At 46.3% G+C, this 25,284-nt stretch overlaps 1 long non-coding RNA gene across 1 annotated transcript in view; it reads left to right on the plus strand.

Moving 5' to 3' along the window:
* Window positions 1-24,588, plus strand: part of LOC117871557 — a 91,902-nt gene extending 67,314 nt beyond the window's left edge. The window contains exons 2-3 of the long non-coding RNA XR_004644277.1: window positions 6,985-7,108; window positions 24,514-24,588. This is a non-coding gene — a long non-coding RNA (uncharacterized LOC117871557). The remainder of the gene's footprint in view (window positions 1-6,984; window positions 7,109-24,513) is intronic.
* The last annotated feature ends 696 nt before the right edge of the window (window positions 24,589-25,284 follow it).

Here is a 25,284-nt window from a genome sequence, read left to right on the forward strand (position 1 = left end):
CACCATCAGGAAGCGGCAGCAGTGACCCCAGCCTGCCCCGCTCCAGCCCGCCAGCTCCCAGCGTCACTCGGGGGAGGAAGCAGATGCCAGAAAGGGGCGGAGCGGGAGGGTGGGGGGGACGGGATGGAGTGGGGGCAGGGCCTGGGTTGTCCTGGGCCCTGCACCCCCCTAGGGACGGCCCTGCTTTTACCTGCCTTTTTTCAAAAGCTTGACTTAGCCATGCATGCGCCATAGCCTGAGAAACATGAACCCCACTCACCTGTGCACTCTTGTTGTGAGCATTACAAACACCTCAATTAGAAATTAATGGAGATATCCCATCTCCTAGAACTGGAAGGGACCTTGAAAGATCATCAAGTCCAGCCCCCTGCCTTCACTAGCAGGACCAAGTACTGATTTTTGCCCCAGATCCCCAAGTGGCCCCCTCAAGGATTGAACTCACAACCCTGGGTTTAGCAGGCCAATGCTCAAATCACTGAGCTATCCCTCCCCTGTGGTATTTCCAGGCCTGAGACAGGAGCTGCCGTGTGCAACATCATGATGTCCTTTAAGCAGTCCTGCTGCAAGCCATAGAATGAAACAATTCCCAGTTGCTCCTGGCAGTTGCACAACAGGTGAACCTGTTAGAGCACTGTTTCTGGTCCCAGGAAACAAGCACTGACTGGTGGGATCACATCATTATGCACTTATGTAATGATGAGCAGTGGCTGCAGAACTTTTGAGTGCGGAAGGCCACTTTCCAGGAACTTTGTGCAGCGCTTTCCCCAGCCCTGAAGCACAGCAACACTAAAATGAGATGTGCTCTGACAGGGGAGAAGCAACTGGCAATTGCTCTGTGGAAGCTTGCAACGCCATATTGCTACCAGTCAGTGTGGAATCAATTTGGAGTTGGTAAATCCACCATGGAAGCTGTTGTGATCCAAGTTTGCAGGGCCATTAATTGACTTCTGTTAAGAAGGATAGTGACTCTGGGAAACGTGCAGGACATAGTAGATGGTTTGCTGCAATGGGGTTCCCTAACTGTGGTGGAGTGATAGGAATATGCATGCCATCTATCTTAGCTCCAGACCACAGACTCTAGTTGCCAAAGAGTACAGAAACCAAAAAGGATACTTTTCAATGGTGTGGCAAGCACTGGTGGATCACGTGGGGCGTTTCACCGATATCAATGTGGGATGGTCAGAAAAGGTGCATGACGCACACATCTTTAGGAGCACAGGCCTGCTCAGAAAGCTGCAATCAGTTACTTTCTTTCCAGATCACAAAATAACCATTGATGATGTACAAATGTCAATAGTGATCCTGGGAGACCCAGCCTACCCCTTGTTCCCGTGGCTCATGAAGCCATACATCGGCTACTTGTACAGCAGTAAGGAGCTGTTCAACAACAGGCTGAACAAGTGCAGACTGGTGGTGGAATGCGCCTTTGGATGTTTAAAGGGTCGCTGGTGCAGTTTGCTTACTAGGTTAGACCTCAGTGAAAGCAATATCCCCATTGTTATCACTGCCTGCTGTGTGCTCCATAATAGCTGTAAGGCAAAGGGAGATAAGTTTATGCAGGGGTGGGATGGGGAAGTGGATAGGCTGGAAGCTACTTTTGAGCAGCCAGATACCAGGGCCATAAAATGAGCCCAACAAGGAGTTCTGTATTTCTGGGAGGCTTTGAAAACCCATTTCAATAGTGAGCCACAGTAATGTGCACCACTTATCTGTGTTGCGCCTTCCCATACCATCCCCTCCATCGCATCAGTTTCCCTGTACCTCTCCTCAACCCTCATGCTTGGAATAAATAAAGTGTTTCATTCTCAAAACATTGACTTTTTTGCACAAGAATAAAGAAATTGAAAGTCCAGGAAAATAATTCAACCTTGGGCAAATGGTGTGATAGATTTGGGAAGGGAGAATCCAAGTCGGATTGTCTGTGTAAGCACAGAAGTCTTGCCCATCAAAGGTCTTTGAATGGTTGCCTTTTGTTCTTAGTACCCTCCCCTAGTGCCTCCTGGGATACTGCTCTTCCCCTCTCCCCTGCGCCTCCTGGAATGTTTGGGGGAAAGGGATTGGGAATAGGGCAATGTTTGCAATCTGTTCTGCAGGAGCTGCAGAGGGAGTCTAGCCTCAAGCTCTTTTTCTTGAAGATCAGCCAGACACCTCAACATGACTGATTGGTCCTTCATAATCCACAGCATCTCATCCTGCCTGGCATTGTTATGCTCCAGGCATGCTCTCCTGCTATCCACATCTGTGTCCAGTTTTTCAGACAATGAAATCCTCCAGGCTCTTAGCTCCATGTCAGCTGTCCCAGAAGCATTCATTATCTCATTGAACGTGTTGTCACGTGTTCTCTTTTTCCATCTTCTAATCTGTGAAAGCCTCTGCACCAGTGTAAAGGCTGTGCTGAAGGCCAAGCTTTCCACTGCAAAGCACAAGGCAACCATTGTCTGTGCATACCCTGGGTCTAGCTCAAAGGTGCTATTTTAAAATCACTCCCCTTATTACCCTGAAGTGCAAGCCAGAACATAATCAGAATCCCTAGCTATTCAATTAACTGGTTTGCAGTTTCAGCCATGGTGAGTATGGCCCAGTGTCATGGGCGATGGGTCTTGTGCTGCAACTTGTGGGCAATCCACGTCAGAAGCACAGGTGGACAGTGCCCCCTCCCCTTGGCGACATGGATGGTGCTTGGAGACCAGGAACCACAGTTAAGCCTCCCAAACTGTGGTCTTCATCCACAGGGGTTCTGGGGGGTGGGGGTTGTGGCCATAAGAGAATACAGAACACACACACACACCCTAATGCTGCTGGTAGACTTGCAGATTCTGAGGTCAATGCCAATCCCTATCACCCAAACCCCTGGTATGTTAGGGAAACCATGGTTGAGGGACCCAGAAATCACCATGGGTGGGGAATCACATGCTCTATTGTTTGCAGTATGAACACTTGTAATGAAAACTTCCACCATCTCCCCTAGATGATCCTATGATATCAGTCTCCTGAGCGTAACAGAGCCAGCAAGGGAGCAGATGCTGCAAGTGTCTGGGTACAGACCTGGTCCTTATGCTGCTATGCTGTGTACTGCAATGATGCCAGCAGAGTTAATAGCGGAGTGGCATGGGAAAGTGTCCTGCAATGGAGGAAGAAATAAGGCAGCCCTCTCCAGAAATCTTCTGCAAAGGATTGCAGGAGTACCTCCAGAAAAGTTTTCTGGAGTTCACCAGGGAGGATTCCTGGGCCATCCCTGTGCACATAAACACTCTTTTTGGGGGGCACCCTCTGTATAGCTGGAATGGACACTGTGAATCAGATACCCACCACACCTCACTTTTTCTTCATATTGAACATAAAATGTAGGAGTGTGTAACCCCTACAGTTTGATTGGAATTGCATACTTACCAGAGGTGCTTTCCCTGGCATCGTGCTCGGCCACAATGCTGTCCTACAACCAGCTGGACTGATCTGGGGTTAAAAATAGCTCCTGTCTCTCAGGGAGAATGGATCCCCTGATTTCCTGTCTCCCATTCTCCTCTTCCTCATTCACAATGTCCTCCTAATTGTTGCTTGAGATGGCCCTGGACTCAGACTCCTGGGAGGTATCCACCCTGTGTTTAGGGGTAGAGATGGGGTCACCACTGAGAATCACATGCAGCTCAATATAGACATGGTATATTTGTGGTGCAGAACCAGAATCACTGTTTGCCTCGCTTGTCTTCTGGTACGCCTGCTGTAGTTCTTTAATTTTCATGCGGCATTGCTGCGTGTTCCTGGTGTAGCCCTTCTCCACCTTGCCCTGCATGATCTTTTCATAGATGTCAACATTTCTACGGCTAGACCAGAGCTGTGCTTGCACAGACACTTCTCCCCAGAACCCAATAAGATCCACTACCTCCTGTGTACTCCAGGCTGGAGCGCATTTGGGGCATTGAGTTTCCATGACTAGCCAGGCTACCGAGCTCTCCCCGCTAATCGAACAGGAAATGGAAATTCAAAAGTTCCTGGGGCTTTAAGAGGGAAGGGGCAGTTTCTTGTGTACCTGGCTGCTGTGCAGTGGAGTTGAAAACACTCTCCAGAGTGGTCACAGTGGAGCATTGTGGGAGGCCAATTCAGTTGACTTACACAACACTGTATCTACACTGCCTCTCTGTTGTCTTATCAGCATGAAGTTAAGCGCTACGCCTCTCATGGAGGTGGAGTAATTAAGTCAATGTAACAGATGAGTTAGGTGGGTGAAAGGGACCTGGGAGCGTAGAAACATACGTTATTAGGTTGATGTAAGGCAGCTTCCATTGACCTAAGTTTGTAGTGTAGACCAGGCCTTAAAGTTTTGGTAGCTCTGCCTGGACCACTGCGGCAGAAGAGGAGATGAAGCAGAAAAATTGGGTGGATTGTGATGCAACAGACAGACTGAAGTGATGGGGACAGACCAAGAATAGCAAACAATCTTAGCATCTTATGGATCCCAACTTAATATTCCCTGAAGTTCCATTCAGTGTATTAGATCTTAGATCTCAGTTTTCATAACTACTTCTGCAAAAAGGATTGTTCACGCATTTATTAAAGTTCTTGTGCAATGTTGCTCATGATGGGAAAATGGCTGTATTTTTTAAAAAATGAAATTGCATAAGATTGTGCTGCACTTGCAGGCATAAGTAAGTGGTAAGTGCACATGCAAAATTTAAAACCTATTTGAGTTCCTAACTGGTACAATTTGATTGACTAACTTCAGCAGATGGAGCACTAAATACTGTATACAGAACTCAAGAGCATTTGTTCAGATAAAACTTGTTAGCCTGTTTCCCTGATGATTTGCATACACAAAAAAATACTGATAATGCATTCTAGACAAACATCTCAAGTTGGTTTTAGAGATTGCTGTCCCAACCAAAAAAAAATCATATTCCAATATCAAACATTTTAGTCTCAAAAGGTAATGCAAAAACTTCCAAATGTCAAATAGAGAACAGCTCACCACAAAAATTACCTCATGAAAAAGTGATCCTATTAAAATATACTTCCTACCTTAATTAATTTTATTATTTAATCTCCTATATAAAAATACAGAAAACAAGTTCTGGGCATTGGACGAAAGAGTTCATAGTATCTAAACAAGATTTCCTCCCGTGGAGTCAGAGTTCTGAACTTTACAGAATATCACAGCAGTGCATATGTACTCTGTGCACCAAACCAACTATTTTAAAATACCACAGAGGCTTTTTAAAATATCTTGTTAAAGCCATAATTCTGCAAAAAATATTATTGTGCAACACAGTTATGCGATTGGCTTCTATGTTGTTCAAAAGAAGAAAGAAAATCAGATGAAGTAGAAGCCAAAACTCCAGAAAATTTATAGCAACTTTCTGTAGATGTCAAGCAAAGAGAAATAAAGCACAGGGCAGGACAATACCAAGCTACACTGTGTAGGGCTATCATAACAAACCGAGAGAATCATGTACGTCATTTGAAAACAGAGAAGATCAATTTACAGCTGGATCACTTCCCACTAAACAGCACACAGCGGGTACACAGAGGAAGCTGAGCTGCCTTTGAAGCACCACCTCTGTAATCTACAGAGGGCACTCTGAATTTGCACAACTAGAATGAGAGTAAGGAGTGCAAATTTTTGCAATTTAAAATTCCAGTTGTTTATACAAACAGCTTTCCATGGCCTCCTTCCACACATTTTGGATACATGGTATTCTTGTAGATACAAAGGCCCCCCCTTGAAAATGTACAATGTATGAAAGATTGATGTTAATTAATGGCCACAATTAAGCAAACGCCCATAGACTGCTCTCATGTCACTCACAGTACTCCACAGAATTCATACTGTTGTCGCATACATACTGTGTGTGTATAATGTCAGGGGCAGATTAATCTTTTGTGAGTCCTGGCACCCAGACCATTGCCCCGCCCCTTACTCCCCCCTGAGGCCCTGCCCACCACTCACATGGAGGGAGGGGGTGGAGAGGAACAAGTGGTGGGCAGGGCCTCAGGGGGAAGAGGGCGAGCAGGGCGGAGCCTTGGGGCAGAGCACAGGCAGAATGGGAGGTGGGGCCACAGTCTGGGAACCAGGGACCCTTCTGCATGTGGGCCCAGCGCCATGGCACCACTGTAAATCCAGCTCTGTATAATGTATATACTTATGTGCACGTTTATGGTGGGTATTAGGCACATATTCTTGTGGGCAATCTTTTCCCAGTCAGCCTTAAATACCAGCTCTGACTATTTTAAAGGAGTTTAAAAATGTTAAAGAAGACATTACCCTGTTGTTACATCTTTTATAGAAGAAGAAGGTACGAGATGGATTATATAAAAATGTTAGATTAGTGCTTAAGCATGGAATTGCTGTGGCTAACTTTTATGAGCCTTTTGCCTCATGATTAATGATTTGTGATTGATCCAACACCCACTGAATTCCATGAGAGTCTTTCCACTAACTTGAGTAGAAGTTGGATGAAGCTCTAAGAGCCCAGCCTTGCTCCCATCACAGTCAATGGGCAAAGCGCCATTGACTTTCTTTAGACAGAAAAAGGCCTAGAATGTTATAAATATTTCAAGATGAAATTATGTACTTGTGATAACCCACAGGATTTCTTTATAGCCACGCATAGAGCACAGTTGAGCCTAGTTCTGTGCCGTAGCTGGTAACAACACATTTTTAAAGCTCATGAAATACCAAATTACAGGTGGCAGATGGATTCACAACTACTGTGAGACAGTGTGAAATATTCATCAGAAAGTTAAAAACACTTGAATTGTGCCCTGTTCTGAGCTGGTGGATGCCCCATGAAAACATGCCATTGGCTCCATCTGTGTGTCAGGAGAAAGACCAGTCCAGCTTTTCCTGGTGCCTTTTTTGGTCTTGAAGCTGGATTTGTTGAGCTTCTCAGCATGATGGAAGTCTTAGTATTTCTTCTGGCGCTGATTAGCTGAGCCTACTCCCTATGCTTAAAACATGGCCTTTACTGACCCTCTTCTTTTTTTTCTCAGGTTTGTGGGAGAGAATCAATGTGCACCAAAAGACACAAATGGAGGAATGAGCCTGCCACTACCAAAGACACTGGATGGGGATAGAGGACTATCACTCCCCCGTTCTCCCAGAAATCAATCCATCGTGAGTCTTTGGAGCAAGGGTCTGTCTCAAGCCAGTTGTGAGGACAGTCCCACTTTTCTTGAGGAAAAGATAGAGTGATGGGCCTGGTATATGAACCAGAACAGAAGAGAACACTGAAATCTTCAAAGTAGGGTTAAGTAGGACTTACAGTGTACGTAGACCTTGTAGTCGCATTCTGCACTGGGGTGTATGTCACCCCTCGTTTGTTCACATTGTTCTCACTCCTTTACATAGCCCAGGACCACATCTAAACCACTATCCCATACTCCCTGCACTTACTTTAACATAACAAGGCCCATTCCTCATCCAAGGATCCCCAATTCTTGTACTCTTTGTCCTCACATCCTCCACTGACAGCTGCATTTACAGCCTGCTTTCCACACTCTGTGTTCACTGCTTCTCCCCAGCCATCCCCTTCTCTGCCAAAAATGGTTTGTGTATGTTTGTAAAATATATGTGTGTGTGATAGGGTGTACTCGCCCCACACTGGACAGGGAAGGGTAACCCTGCACTGTGAGCTGAGGAAGCCATGCCCCCTTGTCCCTGCTGGGCATGCTCCAACTGGAGCACCAGTATAAAAGGGAGCAGCTCAGCTCAGTCAGGGGTGGCCGCCGAGCAGGGAGGATGCATGTTGCCAGCTCCAGCCCGGAAGCTGCTGAAGCTCTGGATTATGAAGGCCAGACCCGCCGAGACCCAGGCTGTTACCCGGCTACCTGAGAACGCCCGAGGGAGAGCAGAGCCACAGAGAACTGTACTCGAGGTTGAGGAACCTGGAGCCACCCAGACTGCCACATCAAGAGACAATGTAGGAAGTAGCCCAAGGGAGACTATACACTGATCCAGTTGTAGTTCTGAGTGATAAGTCAGTGTGTTTTGGTAGGATCCCCAATGACTCCGTCATGAGTACACTCACCGCTTACAGGGCCTTCGCCTGGGACCCCAATGGAGTGGGGAGGGCCTGAGCCCCCTTATTCCAGCCCCCCATGTGATAGCCCATCCCCCCTGAAGACATTAAACTGCACCTATATTGACTCTGGCCATTAGGCCACCCAGTCCAGAGGGAGAGGGCATCAATATTGACTCCAGCCACTAGGCTACACAACCCTCTGAGAGGGGGCAACCATATTGAGTCTGGCCATTACACCGCAAAGCCCTGCAAGGGAGGGCAGCCAGATTGATTCAGACCACTAGGCCATACTGCTCTGAGGCCAATGGTGAGCTGTAACGCCCTCGCCCTGCCCCAAGAGGGTGACAGGGTGTACTTGCCCTGTGATAGTGAGTATTTTGTAAATAATACATTTTTCTCACCTTGCCTCTCCAACTCTCTCCCCTCCACTCAAAGGACACATCGCACAGATGGACACCATCCTACTTCTGTTTCTTCACAAAATGTTCTGAGAACAAAAATATCATGTGAAAGTGGCCTTGCATGATTTTTCCTCCTGAATCCATATAAAAAGTATCTATTGTCCTGCAGAGCTGCTTGTTTAGGGGCATGAAATCTCATGTGATAGAGTGGGGACCGTGTGTGTGTGTGTGTGTGTGCACACGCACAAAGTATCATGGGGGGAAAAGTATCCTTCCCTCCCTCACACAACTCCATCTGAACCATTATCATGTATATATGCCTGTCTAGAGTTCAACCACTGTGTACTGCTACAAACTGCAATGTCTGTGTGTTAGACTGACATGGTTTGAGCAGCTCTGAAAATTATAAACAGGAGTTTGAGCACATTCTGTGCCTCATCCCTATGGCCCAATTCCTGTCATCCATCAAGTATGTTTTAAAATAGTACACGTTTTTTGGTACTGCAAAGTCAACAGTGCTGGAAAGTTGGCAGGTATGCTTGTTTAAATAACGTTCCCAAGTAGTCTGTTGGCAGGTGTTTCCAGAAGACTTTTAGCACAATTCTTTGGATAGGATATGTGCCAATGTACATAGCAACAGGAAAAAAGTGTTTTCCTTTACCATAGTTGGGACACTGCAGTGTTTTAGATGCTAAACTGTATATTCATTTCAGGGGCTTATTTTGGCTTAGAATCTGTCACCCTACAATGGTAAAATACAACATATTCCTGCCTATATACCACTGGTGAGTTTCAGAATATGAGTAGGTTATCTTCTTAACAAGGAGCCAACAACATGTTCAAGTTCATATGTTGTCATCTGTGAGGTTTAATTCTTTCAAGAGTAGTTCTCCCTTACCTGGGTTGTAAAGTTTTCTGAACTTCATGATTAAATGCTGTTTTTATATCTGGCCCAAACATAAAAAGATAGGGGGAGGTGGGCTGGGAGGCCCTGCCTTCCTGGCTTTGATTTCTGTTATTGTTGAACCCAGCTTGCCTTAATTGAAACCTGTCCTGTAGATTTTAAAAAACACATAATCGGTTTTATAATCCTTCTGGCATTCTGTCCACTTCTTTTCATTGCTGCATATGTGTTCTAGCCCTAAGATTCTCTCTGCCTTATCAGGTGCTGTTGGATGCATTCAGGCTCGCTCTCTGACCCCAAAATAGAAACGGTACCTGGAACAATAAACAAAGATCAAAGGCTGAGGAAAACCGTAACTGAAGGATATGCTATTTTAGTATTTTAAAATTAAATCTTTTACTGTAATGTAGGCTATTTTGAGACCATAGGAGCAGCATATTTGCTTATTAAACAAGCACTTAATAGTTTAATATCAGGGCCTCGTGTAATCTGTAATTCTACAGGCATGGAATTTGCCACAGAATATGCCCCTTGCCACAGAACTGTGCTCCAGAATCTAAACTTTCATTTAAAAATAATATTTCTAAGCCAGGGTTATGAAGAAAAACATTTGAATCAAGTGTAGACCAATGCAGTTTTATTTACTGAGTTTGCAGACAGGTTGAAATAATAGCTCTAAGAGGACTAAACTGCTCCATTCCCCTCAGTGAAATCCTCATCATCTTCTCCTTAGCCCATCAACTGGGGTCAGGTTGTTGTGCAAGCATCTGCTATCTTCATCTGTCCAAGACAGCACTATGGCCCACCTCCGTCTAATCTTTTTTGATGAAATCCAACTTGGAATCTCAGATGACTATTGCAATAGTTAATGGTGTTGACATTTAATTTTAAAAGAAATCAAGTTACTGTGTGTGTTGCACAATCCCAGACTATGTTCCTCACCACCTTAGGCCCGGTCTACATTAGGAAGTGTTACCAGCATAACTATGTTAGTTCGGAGCACGAAAAAAAAATCACATCCCCAACTGGCATAGCTATGCTGGAAAAAACCCTAGTGTAGACACAGTTATATTGGCAAAAACTCCCTTGTGGTGTAGCCTGTTCTGTTCTGGGAACCGGTTTAAGCTGTATTGGGTGTGTCCACCAAAGGGTTTGCTGGTATAGCTCTACTTGTACATCTATACTGGTTAACCTTTTCCGAAACTTTCAGCTTTCCCACTGGCAACTTGACCACTTCTGTGTTGCATTGCCAATACAAAAACCTGAAAATATGGCCTAGCATAAAATAGAGTTTAATATCATCGTATGATTGTACGAATCCTTTTCATATTTCATTCAGTGAAAACCTACCTTTTTTCATTGAAATTAGCTGCCACATAATTTCCAGTCTGCAGCACTGGGATGACACAGAATCCAGGTGGCATGGCTGCAGAGGATATAGGGCCATGAAAATCACCTTTCGCCCTATATCCTGCCTGTGTAACTGACATCTAATGCATTGTGCTTGCTTGCCGTCCTGAGAGGAACATCTGATTAGCAAAGGGACGGGGCCTCTTCAGTGCATGGACATCTCTGAGAAACTCTGCTGGAGACACTGTGGCTGATTTTCAGAACTAATTTCAAAACTGTTTTGGTCATTTTATACGTGGCTATTTCACTTCCTCTTCTGTGCAGATTTTGCTTGGCTGGAAGGGAGGGGGCATTAGTTATTTATTTGTCTCACCATAGCATCTAGGAGCCCCACTCTTGAAACAGGACCCCATTATGTTAGGCACTGTACAGAAATACGGGGGGGGGGGAGGGGGAATATGGTCCCTGCCCCCAAAAATTTACAATCTAAGTATAAGACAAGAGATAACAGACGTGTGCAGAAAGAGGGGGCATGCAATAATGAGGTGGTATTGGTCAGCATGATAGGCAGTGATCTCAGCCAGACGTGACATGTTGGTGGGGACACATAGGGTGAAGTGTCCCATCCCTCTCACTCCCGCGCAGCTGCCTAGGTAGGGAGCAGAAGGGGCGGGGCCAGAGCTGAAGCAGAAGGGGCGGGGCTAGAGCCTCTTCCAGCTGCACTAGGACGCTGCCCGGTGCACTGCAGCAGCTGCCTGGGAGAGCGCCTGGCTGCGGTGGTGGCGGACTGCCTCCTGCCCAGGCTCAACTTCTGAAGACAGTGGCTGAGCGAGCTGGAGCTCCACCCCCAGCATGCTCGGAGTTGGCCCCTGCCCCGGAAGCTGAGACTGGGCAGGGAGCAGGTTGCCATTGCCACCCCACTCCAGCCAGGTTGTCTCCCAGGCAGCTGGCTACGCTGCACGAAGCAGCGACCTCCCTGCCCAGGCCTGGCTGCCAGGGAGAGCAGCCGAACATGCTCCGAGGAAGCCGGCACAGCAGGAGGACAGAGCGCCTCCCCCGCCCCCACATAGTTAATGGGTAGGGGGGAGAATGCGGGAGGTGGGGGCGAGGCAGGGAGGAGACATGTGGGGAGTCGTCTGTGATCTCAGCACACCTGCAGCCTAACTCTTGGCAAGCTTTTTGGAGGCATTGTGGTAAAGGAAGATACAGAGGTAGCTTTGTGAATGTTCTTGGGGAGCTCTCCCAGCCACGTAGGATTCTTCATAGTTGGGGCATTTGGCCTGTCTGACGATATTTAACTTTTTTATTTTTATTTTTTTTTGCATTTCTGGCCACTACCCTTCTTATAGATGTGTTCTTAATACATAGAGTTTAACTGAATCATTATTATTCCCACTTTAAAGATGGGGAACTGAGGCACAAAGAGATTAAGGGGCGTGTCCAAGGTCACACAGGAAATCAGTGGCATGTTCCAGAGTAGAAATCAGGTCTCTTAAATCCCAGGCCAGTGCTTTAACTACTAGACCAACCTTCTCATCTAACTTTTGTGCCTGTAAGAGTCAATCGTTCCAATACTCACAGAGGGTGAAATTCGCTGATGTGCTGGCACTTTGCACAGGGATGAAACTTACCCAATAAGCAAGTAAAAAGTGGAAGCAAATTCATGTAAACTTGTGTGACTATCTATGGAAATGTTTGTTTGTAAATTTGCCCTGCTGGACCATTTAGATCAATAATAGGGTGAAAAATACTAGAACTGTTGTTTTTTAAAAGTTTCATTCATAAGCATTCTCCTAGTGTAACCCATTTCCAGGGGTTGTGTATGTTCTACAGTGCTATGCATGAAAAGCCCTCCCCCTTCCCCGTTTTATTTTAAATATCCAAATGAATGTGAAAGACGCCTCGAAACTGGTTATTTGTCTTGCCTCAGAACAGGTGCATTCCGACTCTCACACTTTTGCTTTCCAGATCAGCCCCACAGCACTACATTCCTGAACCAGAGGATTCTTTCTCGTTCTTCATGTTGATGAAATCTTTGTCTTGTAGTTAATGGATTAAGACCACCACCAACACTCATTACCCATAGACCCAACGCCCTCCATTCAAGTCATTGTGAGTTTTGCCACTGACTTTTAGTGTGAGCAGAATTGATCCCATATAGACTACTGATCTACCATCAGGTGGTGGTGACATCTTTCCCTCACTACCAGCACAGGCCAGATTTAAGCTGCTGAACGGGTGCTGAAAAGCTCAGAACTACTTTATCAGTCTCCTTAGCCATCTGGTCCCCCAGAGAAAACATGCCCCACACCTCCTCCTCCAATCTTGAGGATTGGTCAGGCTGGGGCAGAGCTACTGTTCCCAGGACTGAGTGGCTTTTGCTTCCCTGTGAATTTGGGCCAGACACACAATCTCACCTTTCCTTCTAGAGTTGTATGCAATCTGCATCTATTGGGAGGAGTGGGGGGTGAAGTTGATTCTTCCTATTAGTAAGTGGTAGTGATTTTCTCTTTGTACTTTTTTCATGCAAATTAAAAAGCAACAGTCAATTTAAGAAACTTCACATAGTTGCTTCATCGTGGTTGGGTGTAGGAAGTGGAGCTTTGGAGGGAGCTGAGAATCTTTTGAGAGAAGGAATTTCTTGGGGTTTTGAATTCTTCACAGGACACTGATGTTTTCTCACAGATACTTTTTTAAAAGGAGAAGTATTCCTGGAAAGAGTTTCTCCCCCTAAACATCTGGATCTTTAAGAAACCCTGCCTGCAGGAGGCAAGGGTCTCGCCAAAAACTTTCTGTAAATATGGTAAAACAATGTTTGTTCTGAAGAATCTGACAAGTAAAATGGGGATGAATACATTGAGCAAAAGGGTGTATTGCCAAGCTCTCTGTGCTGTGATGGGGCGTGCACCCCACACCAGCCCTGATGGGGTTAATGAAGGCCTGAGAGGCCGATCAGGTTACCTGGTGTCACTCAGGAATGGGAAGGCCAAGGTTAATTAAGAGTGAAGACCAGCTGGGGCAGCATTATAAAGCCAGGAGGCTGAAAGCAGAAGGAGGCTGCTGGGGAAGGAGGCTTCAGGCACTCCCTGGGATGAGGGAGGTCATCGTGGACAAGGAGGAAGTCCAGGAGGAAAAGAATCCCTGAGATCCTGCCCTGAATAAGGAATCTAACAAGAGGTTTGGAGGGGATAAAGTAGCCACAGGGAGTAGAGTGGGCTCCTGCGATAAACCCAGAAACAGGCAAGGGAAGAGAAAGAGGCTATGTAGGAAGGAATCCAGGAAATAGCAACGGAAATGGGGACTGAGCAGACCTGGATTGCTGGTTATAGAGTCTCTGGGCTGGGCCCAGGTTCCCCTCCCAGCCACTTGTATAATGGCACAGAGCCCCGAGCTGGGGCTGGAGCTGAACACTATCCGGAGAAGGCATCTGGACTGTGAACTAAATGGGGTCTTCACCAGAGGGCAAGTTACCAGAAGAGAGACTATTGTAGAGAGCAGACGGGGCACTGGATGCTCTAAGAGCTAGTTTCCCAGAGCTAGACACAAGGAGGCACACTAGCAGTGAGACGAGAACCATGTTACATGGCCCTTGTGTTCGTCTGTGTACAGTCAGCTTGAGAAATTTGTGAGTATTTGTGAGCAGCAGCAGTATTGCTAGGTCACCAGTGGGAATGCAGTGTTAATGATCCTTTCAACTAAAAAGGAATTATTAAATCTTCTCATCTATTAGGAGTTTTATGAAAAAATGCACTACAGTGCAATAGCATCCTTCAGAAAAAAAATCACAAAAAGCTCTTGAGAGAAGAATGTGTTAGTCCTGGTTGAGTTCCCTTATGGATGGTCACCAGACTCCTGTGCTGGACCCAACCTTTGGATCCCATGTGTTTTTAAGCCTATTGGGTCTGAGTAACATCCAGGACTGTCTCCAAGTCCAGCCTCTGTCGCACTCCTGGGATAGAGACTTCCCCATCTACTACCCTGCAAGTCTTCCCAATATCTTAAGCACATCCTCCCTAGAGGGCCACCCTAGTCAGTATTCTGGATTGCTGCTTCACCTTTAGGGACCTCCTAAAGCAGAGGTGGGCAAACTACAGCCTGCGGGCCACATCTGGCCCACAGGACCGTCTTGCCTGGCCTCTGAGTTCCGGCCAGGGAGGCTAGCCCCCGGCCCTCCCTACTGTCCAGGGCCGGCTCCAGGCACCAGCCCACCAAGCACATGCTTGGGGCGGCGCCTGGAGGGGGGCGACGCGGTGGGGCACTCCGGCCCGAGAATGCGGCCGCGACTGGGCTCGCCGCCCTCCCCCCGGCGCTCTGGCCGCCAGGGAGAGCAGAGCCCCGGCCGGGCTCTCCTCCCTGCTCCCGGTGCTCTGGCTGCCGGGGAGAGCTGAGAGCCCCGGCCGGGCTCTCCGCCCTCCTCCCGGCGCTCTGGCCGCCGGGGGCTCTCCGCCCTGCTCCCAGCGCTCTGGCCGCCGGGGAGAGCGGAGCCGCGGCGGGCTCGTCGCCCTCCCCCCAGTGCTTTGGCCCGGTCGGGGATTGCGGGCCCGCAGCCGGGCTCAGCACCCTCCCCTGCCTAGGGCGGCAAAAAAGCCAGAGCCGGCCCTGCTATTGTCCCCCACAGCCTCAGTGTGCCACGCCGCCCGCGCTCTGGCCCGCCACTCCTGCTGGGCAGCGTGGCGGCGTGGCTGCCTCCAGCATGGTAAGGGGGCAGGGAGCAGGGGGTCCCGGGGGCAGTCAGAGGACAGGGAGCAGGGGGCAGCTGGATGGGGCGGAGGTTCTGGGGTGGGGGTCGGTCAGGGGACGGGGAACGGGGGCGGGGGTTGGAGAGGTGTGGGAGTCCCAGGGGGCCTGTCAGGGGGCGGGGGTGTGGATAGGGGTCAGGGCAGTTGGGGGGGGTTGGCTGGGGGTGGGGTCCCTGGGGGGCGGTTAGGGGTGGGGGGCCCCAGGCGGGGGCAGTCAGGGGACAAGGAGCGGGGGGGGGGTTGGATGGGTCAGAGGTTCTGAGGGGGGCAATCAGGGGGCGGGACGTGGGAGGGGCGGATAGGGGGCGGGGCCAGGCTGTTTGGGGAGGCACAGACTTCCCTACCCGGCCCTCCATACAGTTTTGCAACCCCGATGTGGCCCTTGGGCCAAAAAGTTTGCCCATACCTGTCCTAAAGCAAGGGACACACAGAACTTGCAAAAAAAATTGTAAAACCAATCACACTTTACACATAGACAGAGCATAGGAGATATACACATCTATGGAAAAATAACAAACCCCTGCATGCAAGACTCTCCCTCAGTATCCTCATCCCATTGGAGGGCCCTTTGGATCTGTTCAGATATGTGTTTCAGAAATATCCTAACAAATAAATTCACTATCCAGAGTGTTCTCAGAACTGGTGAATTTTAAGTGAATATTTGCAGAAAGCGAATTTTGTACTCATAAGCATTCATTAGTAACCTGTGTTTTAGAATTGTACTTATCCTGTCAGCGGCATTTCGGCGGAGGGACCTTCCTCCGCGGCAGCGACTGAGCTGCTGCCGAAGACTGTGGCGGGACTTCAGCCGCAGCTCCTTCGAATTGGGCCCTGCGGTGCCTAAAGCCGGCCCTGGGGCTCATCGTAAGGGCAATACACATTTCAAATCCTTCTTGCTCTTCGTTGCAAAGCCTCCCCTGTTGGTGGAAGCAGAATGGTTGTACCATCATGGCAGCATTCAACCTCTGTGAATCACAGTTGCCTTCCTCCTGGCAGGATTTGAATCTAGCCACTGAAGAAACAATCGTCTCATTCCTGGATGGCGTACGAAGAAAGAAAGGAAACCGTTTATCAGCAATACTGCATAATGGAGAGCCACTTCCTATTAATTACAAAAATAAAAATACAAAACTGTAACATAGGGATCCCTGAGCTGGCTGATTTGCTAATGTGGAACACTGGCTGGAAAAAGGATGATAATGTGGAACAGGAGGGCATGACTGCTGATCTAATTGAGAAAACATGCAGAAAATACCATGCAAAACACTGACCAAATGACTTCATGTGAACAGCAGGTTTCTTCTTCTGCAGCAGGCAGATTGTTCCCAAAAAACATTGTGCGCATCTGAGACGATACCTTTCTAATGGGTGAGGCAAATGTATAGTGTATCATAGACCAAAACCACGCAGTGTTTGTTTCCCATACTATAGCTGTCTCAGAGATACATAAGGCATAACTCCATTCTGGATGTGGAAGGGGACAAGGGTAACTCAGGCCTTGATCCTGCAGTTGGATCCATGAAAGTGAACCCCTAATCTATGTGAAGCCCCCTGAAGGATTCCGTAGGGTTCTGCATGGGCGCAGTGCTTCACTCGTGTGGGTTTGATTGCAAGATTGAGGCATACCTGTGACATTCATTGTTCACACAGTGCTTAAGGTGCTTGCAGGAGCTCTGTTTTACTCCGAGTCCTGTTCCTTCCAACTGGCTGCGCATAACAAGGAATTCTCAGATTCTCTCTCTGGGAAGTTCAGCCCTTAAAGGCACAGGCCCCTCAATGCCACACTACCCAATACTTATAATCCATTATTTTCTTTATTTTTCCCTCCACCTGTGCACTGAGGGTAGATGCGGCTTGCTTACTCTATGCCTTGGTACTGGCACAGAACTCCTTGTAATCTATCATCACTTACATTTCTTTTCTTTTCTGTTTTCAAGCTATCTACAAAATACCTTGGGCAAACTTGTCCAGGGTTGAAGGTGCTGTAGAACTGGGAGCAGAAGCTGGCCCTAATTAAACTTTTAAAATTATGTGTGTGTCTGGAAGTTGAAGAAACTGCTACATGGCCACATTCCACACCTTTGGTCCCTCACCTAATCCATTAGCTATATATTTGGGATTTTTTGGTTGTGTGTGGCAGGGCCGGCTCCAGGGTTTTGGCCGTCCCAAGCAGCCAAAACAAAACAAAACAAAAAAGCCGTGATCGTGATCTGCGGCAGCAATTCGGCGGGAGGTCCTTCACTCCCAGGTAGAGTGAGGGACCGTCCGCCGAATTGCCGCCGAATACCTGGATGTGCCGCCCCTCTCCGGAGCAGCCGCCCCAAGCACCTGCTTCAGAACTGATGCCTGGAGCCGGCCCTGGTGTGTGGTTGTCAGAACAAAAGGCTGTAAGTCAACCAGTCAAATAAAAGCCATGGTGCCAAGAAAAAAGCAGTAACATCTGCAGTAAACCTCCCCTTTTCTTTCCACCATAACAAAAATGTTTTTAACCATCGCATCTCCAGTAGGTGGTATAACCAATTTCTCCTGAAATGGAAAATAAGTGTATTTTGGGTGCTCTTATAAAATGGTGATATAATACAGCATGCCAAGTCCCTTATAGCTTCTGTGGACTATCTAAATGTTAATGTACTCTTCTAAATTCTGTCTCCCCACCTTTCCGTCTACACATTCTTCACCCTTTTGCTGTTATTGGCAGAAATGTGCATGTGACACGAGTTTATGATATGACTGAGAAACAAAACAGTTATTCTCTCTGTGTCTCTTGTTCTCTTGCTCCCTGTTGGCTCTCATGACTAGCTATCACAAAAAATAAATTCCAAAATGTGAGTCAGCAGTTATAGCCCTCCCAGGCCTAGAAATGAACATTTAAGTAGATAAGACCCTAGGACCCAGTTTCTATACACACGTAATTGTATGCCCAAATTTTGAGACCATGTTAAAGTGATCTGAAATTTTAGCCATTGTCCTGGCCCTGAATGATACAAAGCAGACTTAAAGCAGTGCTAGCCATCTGTTTGGGGAGTGCTCTATCTTTCTGCACCCTTATGTTGTGCCTGTATCATGGCATGTAAGCTCCTTACGATTCCTTATGACCAACAAGCAATAGCCGAGTCAGCCAAATAGATGAATCAATAATATCACTTCTCACAACAGGCACAAGCCACCTTGCTTTAGTGAAAAAGAACATAAGAACGGCTATACTGGGTCAGAGCAGTGATCCATCTAGCCCAGTGTCCTATCTTTGGACAGTGTCCAGTGCCAGATGCTTCAGAGGGAATGAACAGAACAGGGCAATTTATCAAGTGATCCATCTCCTGTCATCCAGTCCCAGCTTCTGGCAGTCAGAGGTTTAAGGAAATGCAGAGCATGGGGTTGTGACCCTGGCCTTATTGGCTAATAGCCATTGATCTACCTAACCTCCATGAATTTATCTAATTCTTTTTTGAACCCAGTTGGTCTTCACAACATTCTCTGGCAAGGAGTTCCACAGGTTGCCTGCGTGTTGTGTGAAGAAGTACTTCCTTATGTTTGTTTTAAACGTGCCGCCTATTAATATCATTGGGTGATGCCTGCTTCTTGTGTTACATGAAGGGGTAAATAACACTTTTTCTCTGCACCATTCTTCTCTCTCATCATAGAATCATAGAAGATGAAGGTTGGAAGAGACCTTAGGGGCTCATCTAGTCCAGCCCCCTGCTCAAAGCAGGACCAACCCCAACTAAATCATCCCAGCCAGGGCTTTATCAAGCCTGATCTTAAAAACCTCTAAGGATGGAGATTCCACCACCTCCCTAGGTAACCCATTCCAGTGCTTCACCACCCTCCTAGTGAAAAAGTTTTTCCTAATATCCAATCTAGACCTCCCCCACTGCAACTTGAGACCATTGCTCCTTGTTCGGTCATCTGCCACCATTGAGAACAGCCAAGCGCCGTCTTTTTTGGAACACCCTTTCAGGTAGTTGAAGGCTGCTATCAAATCCCCCCTCACTCTTCTCTTCTGCAGACTAAATAAACGCAGGTCCCTCAGCCTCTCCTAACAAGTCATGTGCCCCACCCCCCAATCATGTTCGTTGCCCTTTGCTGGACTCTCTCCAATTTGTCCACATCCTTTCTGTAGTGGGAGGCCCAAAACTGGACGCAGTACACCAGATATGGCCTCACCAGTGCCGAATAGAGGGGAATAATCACCTCCCTCGATCTGCTGGCAATGCTCCTACTAATGCAGCCCAATATGCTGTTAGCCTTCTTGGCAACAAAGGCAGACTGTTGACTCATATCCAGCTTCCCGTCCACTGTAATCCCCAGGTCCTTTTCTGCAGAACTCCCGCTTAGCCAGTTGGTCCCCAGCCTGTAGCATGCATGGGGACCGACTCACCCCCTTGCTCATCTCTTTTCTAAACTGAACAGTCCCAGTCTTCTTCATCTCTTCTCATACGGAAGCTGTTCCGTACCTTTAATCATTTTTGCTGCCCCTCTCTGTACTTTTTCAAGTTATAATATATCTTTTTTGAGATAGGGTGACCAGAATTGCACTCAGTGTTCAAGGTGTGGGCATGGATTTATATAGTGGCATTATGAAGAAAATCCTGATTGGACCAATTTGTTTAACTGAAGTATGACAAGCATATATACACTAGTGGCCAGTGCTAGCTGTGGGCAAAAATATTATTATTTTTGCCCACAGCTGACTCAGAAATGTCTTGTGGTTTTAAGAGCTGTAAGGTGTCTAGATGCTATGACAGTGGGCGCAATCCAAGTGGGGGGAGAGAGAGAGAGTGCATAGGCAGACCTACATACTAGTCTGACATTGTGAAATTAGACCTTGTTGTTTCCGTGTGTTTCACTGGAGTATATGCTGGCATACATTTGGTCAGGTGTATTTGTTCAGTCAGTCATTTTCTTAACATATTTTTTCACCAAGGCAGCATTTCTGTATAACTTCCAGGCTGGGGTGGGGGAGGGCGAGTTAGCTTTAACAAAGATTTTAAATATCTGACCAGATCATGCTGCTGGTCTAGTCCCTCCGGCTTTTACCTTCAGTGAACCACAGAAAAGACAACGTAAGAGGTAAAGGGTAGGTTGGATGTCTATCTCTTTCTATCCTGCACATAAGAAACATACAGTACATATTAAAAAATTATTCTGAATAATAGTACCACCCGGAATATTGGAGCTATAATAATATACAGTTCTTGGCAAAATAGCATGCTGGATCCACAGTCCAGATATAATTATCTTGCATCGTAAATTTCATTTTCCCATTAGGCCCCGTTTTTTCACTCTTCCATGCTGGAAATATGCCAGGTACCTTAATATAGGGTTGAAATCTTAATCCTAGTTTTATTAGGTCTATGAAACCCATATGTATTGTGCTATATGGGAATTAATCCCAGGTGACTGTTGGTGAACTGATGTCTCTAGTTGTCAAGTATTAGTCTCCTTAAAGTAAGCGTGTGATTTAGGTGGTTTTCTTGTTTATACTGAACACTCTGTTACATTTTAATGAGATAAAGACAAATGGGATGCTTGGCCTTAATCAGTTCAAATGCTAGTATTTCCTAACCCACATCATCAAGATAGTCTCACAGCTGCTCAGGCTTGTTCCAATAAGCTTTAAAACAATAATGAAAAGGTTTATAAATGAGAGACAAGGTAGGTGAGGTAATAACTTCATTGGACCATCTTCTTTTGGTGGCAAGTACAAGCTTTCAAGCTTCAAAGAGTTCTTCTTCAAGTCTGTCAGCTCTGTGAAGCTCTGTGTACTAGAAGATGGTCTAGTAAAAGATATTACCTCACCAACCTTGTCTCTCTCATATCCTGGGACCAACACAGCTACAACAACACTGCAAACAAGGTATAAGAATAGTGGAAACCAACATGAGATTAGAGGCAACAGGCCCCAGTGTGTCCTAAATTAAACCTGTTGTAACTCTAGTCTCTTCATGGGGGTAACTCATGTCAGAATTTGGCCTATTGAACTGTTTTGGAGAAAATAATGCTAAAATGCGGGGGTGGGGGTGATTCTGTCTTTGTTTGCTCCTCTCTCTCTTAAAGGACATGTCTACATTGTCCCATGTCATTTTAATTTCGGTCTTTGGGAATAGGATTGTGTGGTGCAGAGCTGACAAAGAAATTCATGGTTTCTCAAATCTCAGACAACTTTTAAAAAGGAGGACTATGTTACTGCAACCTGGGTACTTTTCATTTACACAAGCAGTGACCACAAGGGGGAGTTACAGAACAGCAGGCTAATGCGTGCTGCAATTCACACCCTTGCAGTCACACCGTATAGACCATCTATTTCGCTCAAACTCAGTTACAGTTAAACTCTGCCCACAGGGGCAAAAGTAAATCCTGTTGCCCTCCTGCAGCAGAGAGAGGGAGATTTTGGATGACTTCACAGGATGTGCAGAACCCAGAATGGCATGGAGCCCAGGTTTACGGGGATTCCCTACCTGCTTGTGCAAGGATGAATGAGGAACAGGGAGGGGAGGAGGGGGGGCAAAAGAAGATCTGTTTGCCTGATGAGGTGGTAGGGCTCTGGAGGCTGCTCCAGACATTGGGCTGGCCTGGCCACTGTAGAGTGAGGCTGCTGTTGCTTCATGGCTTGTAGCGGAAGATTCCTTCCCCCAACACCAGGGAGTTCTCCAATGCCTGGCTGAGCAGCTGGGAGAGGATATTGCCTCAGTGGAGAGAAAGTAGAGAATTCTTTCAGGCGACTTTCACTCCTCTTCTTTACTGATCACAGCTCTCCGCCCCCAAGGAATACAGCAGTAATGGAGGGGAAAGAGAAGAGAAATCGCCTCTGTCCTGGGAGAGGAAGATCAAGGAGCAACCCTTGCATTGTGATTTTTGCTGTAGATGATCCAGCAGGGAAGATAGAGGTATCAGGCCAGTCTTGCTACTTCTGTTTCACCTTGAAAGTGAAAGTAGGGCCTCCCAGAGGCTGTACCAGAGCTGCCAACTCCCTCTGCCACTACACTGAAGACGTGCCACCACTCCTGCAGTGCGGGATGGAGATCTTTTACTACATAGGCCTTCTACTGTTACAGTGACATTCTGCTTGCAGGGTGAAATTCAGCCCTGTGAAAAGGCCATCTACAAGGCTGAGGCCCGAAGTGGTGCACAGGACTTGTTCTGGCTCTCTGCATTGTACCTCCAGTGGCAATTTTGGGGGGGGGGGGGGGGGGGAGGCATAAAAAGATTCCATTGTATATTGGTTCCCTTCATTATAATTATTACTCATCCCTCCTCTTCTCCGGCCTATCCCTAAAGAGACAAAGATGAACAGAATTTAAATTGTTGAGGGATTTTGAATCTGCCAGGTTTGAGAGAATTCACAGTTCCCCAGGTGGGTTGCTTACACCTTGTTTTATTTCGCAGACTACCTGGCTTTATTTCCAGATTTGATTTTCTAGGAGATAAACAATCTTTAATATTTTGCTAGAAAAGCTGATTGAATGAGCTGAACAGAAGAATCAGGAGTGTTAATCAGAGGCCACTCTACTTATAGGCAAGCGAGGCAGCTGCCTAGAGTGGCAGATTTGGCCCACAGACTGGGCTAAACCTGAGTGGCATTGTGATCCCCTGTGCCATGTCACAACATCACTCACTCAGGTTTGGCCTCGCTTTCCATCTATCACAACAGAGGGGAGGCTGGGCCAAATTGAAGTGGTATGGGAGGCAGCCTACGGAAGTGTTGCCTACGGCAGCAGATTGCCTTGAGTGGCCTCTGGTATTAACGAGAATAAATGGGGCTTCTTTTTTAAAGCTCCAGTCATGCCTGTGTTGGCAACAAAGTGTGCCAAGGGGAGCTGCTTGTGAGGGATAATAAGGATATAGTGTACCAGTATTATCCTGTTATTCCTGTCACAGGATTACTGTACTGTGACTGTTCATTCACTGAATCCCATTGTAATTTGTAATACAGTGTCAGATAGTGGAATGTGAATCTCGCTCAGATTAAATATCTCTAAAGGCCATGCCTTTCAGATACAGAGTTTTAATGGCGTACTGGTATTTTCTGAAATGGAGAGTATGTCTGGAAATAATAGTTTCCCCCTTAAAATAACAGATGCTTGGTGACCTTTCCCCATGGGAAGTAAAAATCTGACACCAATAAGAATTTCTGTAAATGTGGTGAACTGTGCTGTTTAAAGAAAGTGATAATTAAAATGGAAAGGAATTTATTAAGAAATAGTTTCTCTTGCCAAGTTTTCTGCCTCTTGTCAACATCGTTTTACAGTCAGCCTGGGAAATTTGTGGGTGTTTGCTAGCAGCAGCAGAATTGCCAAATTTCAGACAGGTATCTACCCATTTTAGCCTAACATTCTACCTTGGCCAATATTTGATGCTGCAAATTAAGGCAAAATTCTTCAGAATGCATTTAGCCAAATGTACATGTGTTGTGTGTGAGAGAGAATTCCTTCCTGATTCTTGCATTGATCAGCTTACACCCTGAAGCATATGATTTGATATCTTAATGTGCATAACTAAAGTTATTTTTGGTAATACAATTATCAAAATCTATTCAAGCTCTATTCAAAATCTAGCCACAGTATTTAATGCAAAGACCTCCTGTGGAAATGAATGAATTTAACAGGCTGACAACATGCCTCAGTAAAGCAGCATTTCATGTTATTTGTTTCATTGTTTGACGTCTTGTTGAGGTATTATGAGACATTAAAAAGCAAAAGCTCTCCAGTGGAGACATGAAATCAAGCTTCTTTTTTTGGGTGGGGTTGGGGGTGGGAAAGCGGCTTATCACTCTTCATCAGATATTTTAAAGGCCAGAAATATATCTTTGGTTCAAGCTCAGTGCTATACTCCTTATTCCTTGATATATATTGTCTTCTAGTGAAAGGCAAATATGAGGAGGTTGAAAGAATTTTCTTTGAACAAACTATAACAAATCACCATGGATCAGACAAATACTGCTGAGGCTAGAAAACAATATTCTGATGAAAACAGAGAAACAGACTACAGTGGGAAAAAAATCTCACTGTTGCTTTGATTTCTATAGACAGTTTTTGAAACCAGCCTCTGAACTCTCAAAATTCCTTTACGGGATAAACTATAAAACAGCTTTCTCTCTTTTTTAGAGCAGGTTCCTCAGTTCCACTGATAATGGTTAAGAATCGCCTCCATCTCTTCATCTGCACCCACTAAAGTGCTGGGTAAGATAATGCAGTAAAGAAATCTCTGTGCCATTGTTGTCCATTAATTGGAAATATTTTAAACGTCAGGTCACAAAGTGGTTTGCAGCATTTTGCACAGCTGGAGAAGGAGTCATAAAACAGAAAGGGCAGCAGCTGTGCAATTTCAAAGAATTACTGAGAAAGGAATTTTGGAAATGTAACACAAGTATTTTCAGCTCCCCATCATCTGTCCTTTCTCTCTCTTGTGCCTACGCATGTTGAAACATTAAAAACATTACAGAGACTATGTATCTCTAGTGTCCAGTATAAGTTTCCCGGCATTTAGAAAATTGAGGGTTTTTTCATCTTTATATGGTGGATTTCCCAGCTCTGGTTTAGGTGCTAAATTAAGAACCCAAAAGACATCAGGGGCTTGATTCAAAAGGAAATTTAGGGGCCTAAATCCAACATAAATCTGGGGCCAGATCTGGTAGATGTGCTTTGAGCTCACCTAACATACACAAAAGGCTGCTGAGGAGAAGGTTCCCCCTTAAACTTAACAGCACTTGTGAGAGATCTCTACTTTGCCTGATTTGGAACAGGACCTGGAACCCAGGTCTCCCGCCTCCCTTGTGAGCATCCTGACCACTGGGCTACAGGCTATTCTGTGGTGGGCCTTTCTCAATCTGTCCTGTGGAAGTTGTTCCACTTTGGCCCAACAAATATTGAATTATT

The sequence above is a fragment of the Trachemys scripta genome, chromosome 2, assembly GCF_013100865.1.
Source record: "Trachemys scripta elegans isolate TJP31775 chromosome 2, CAS_Tse_1.0, whole genome shotgun sequence".
Classification (NCBI taxonomy): Eukaryota; Metazoa; Chordata; order Testudines; family Emydidae; genus Trachemys; species Trachemys scripta.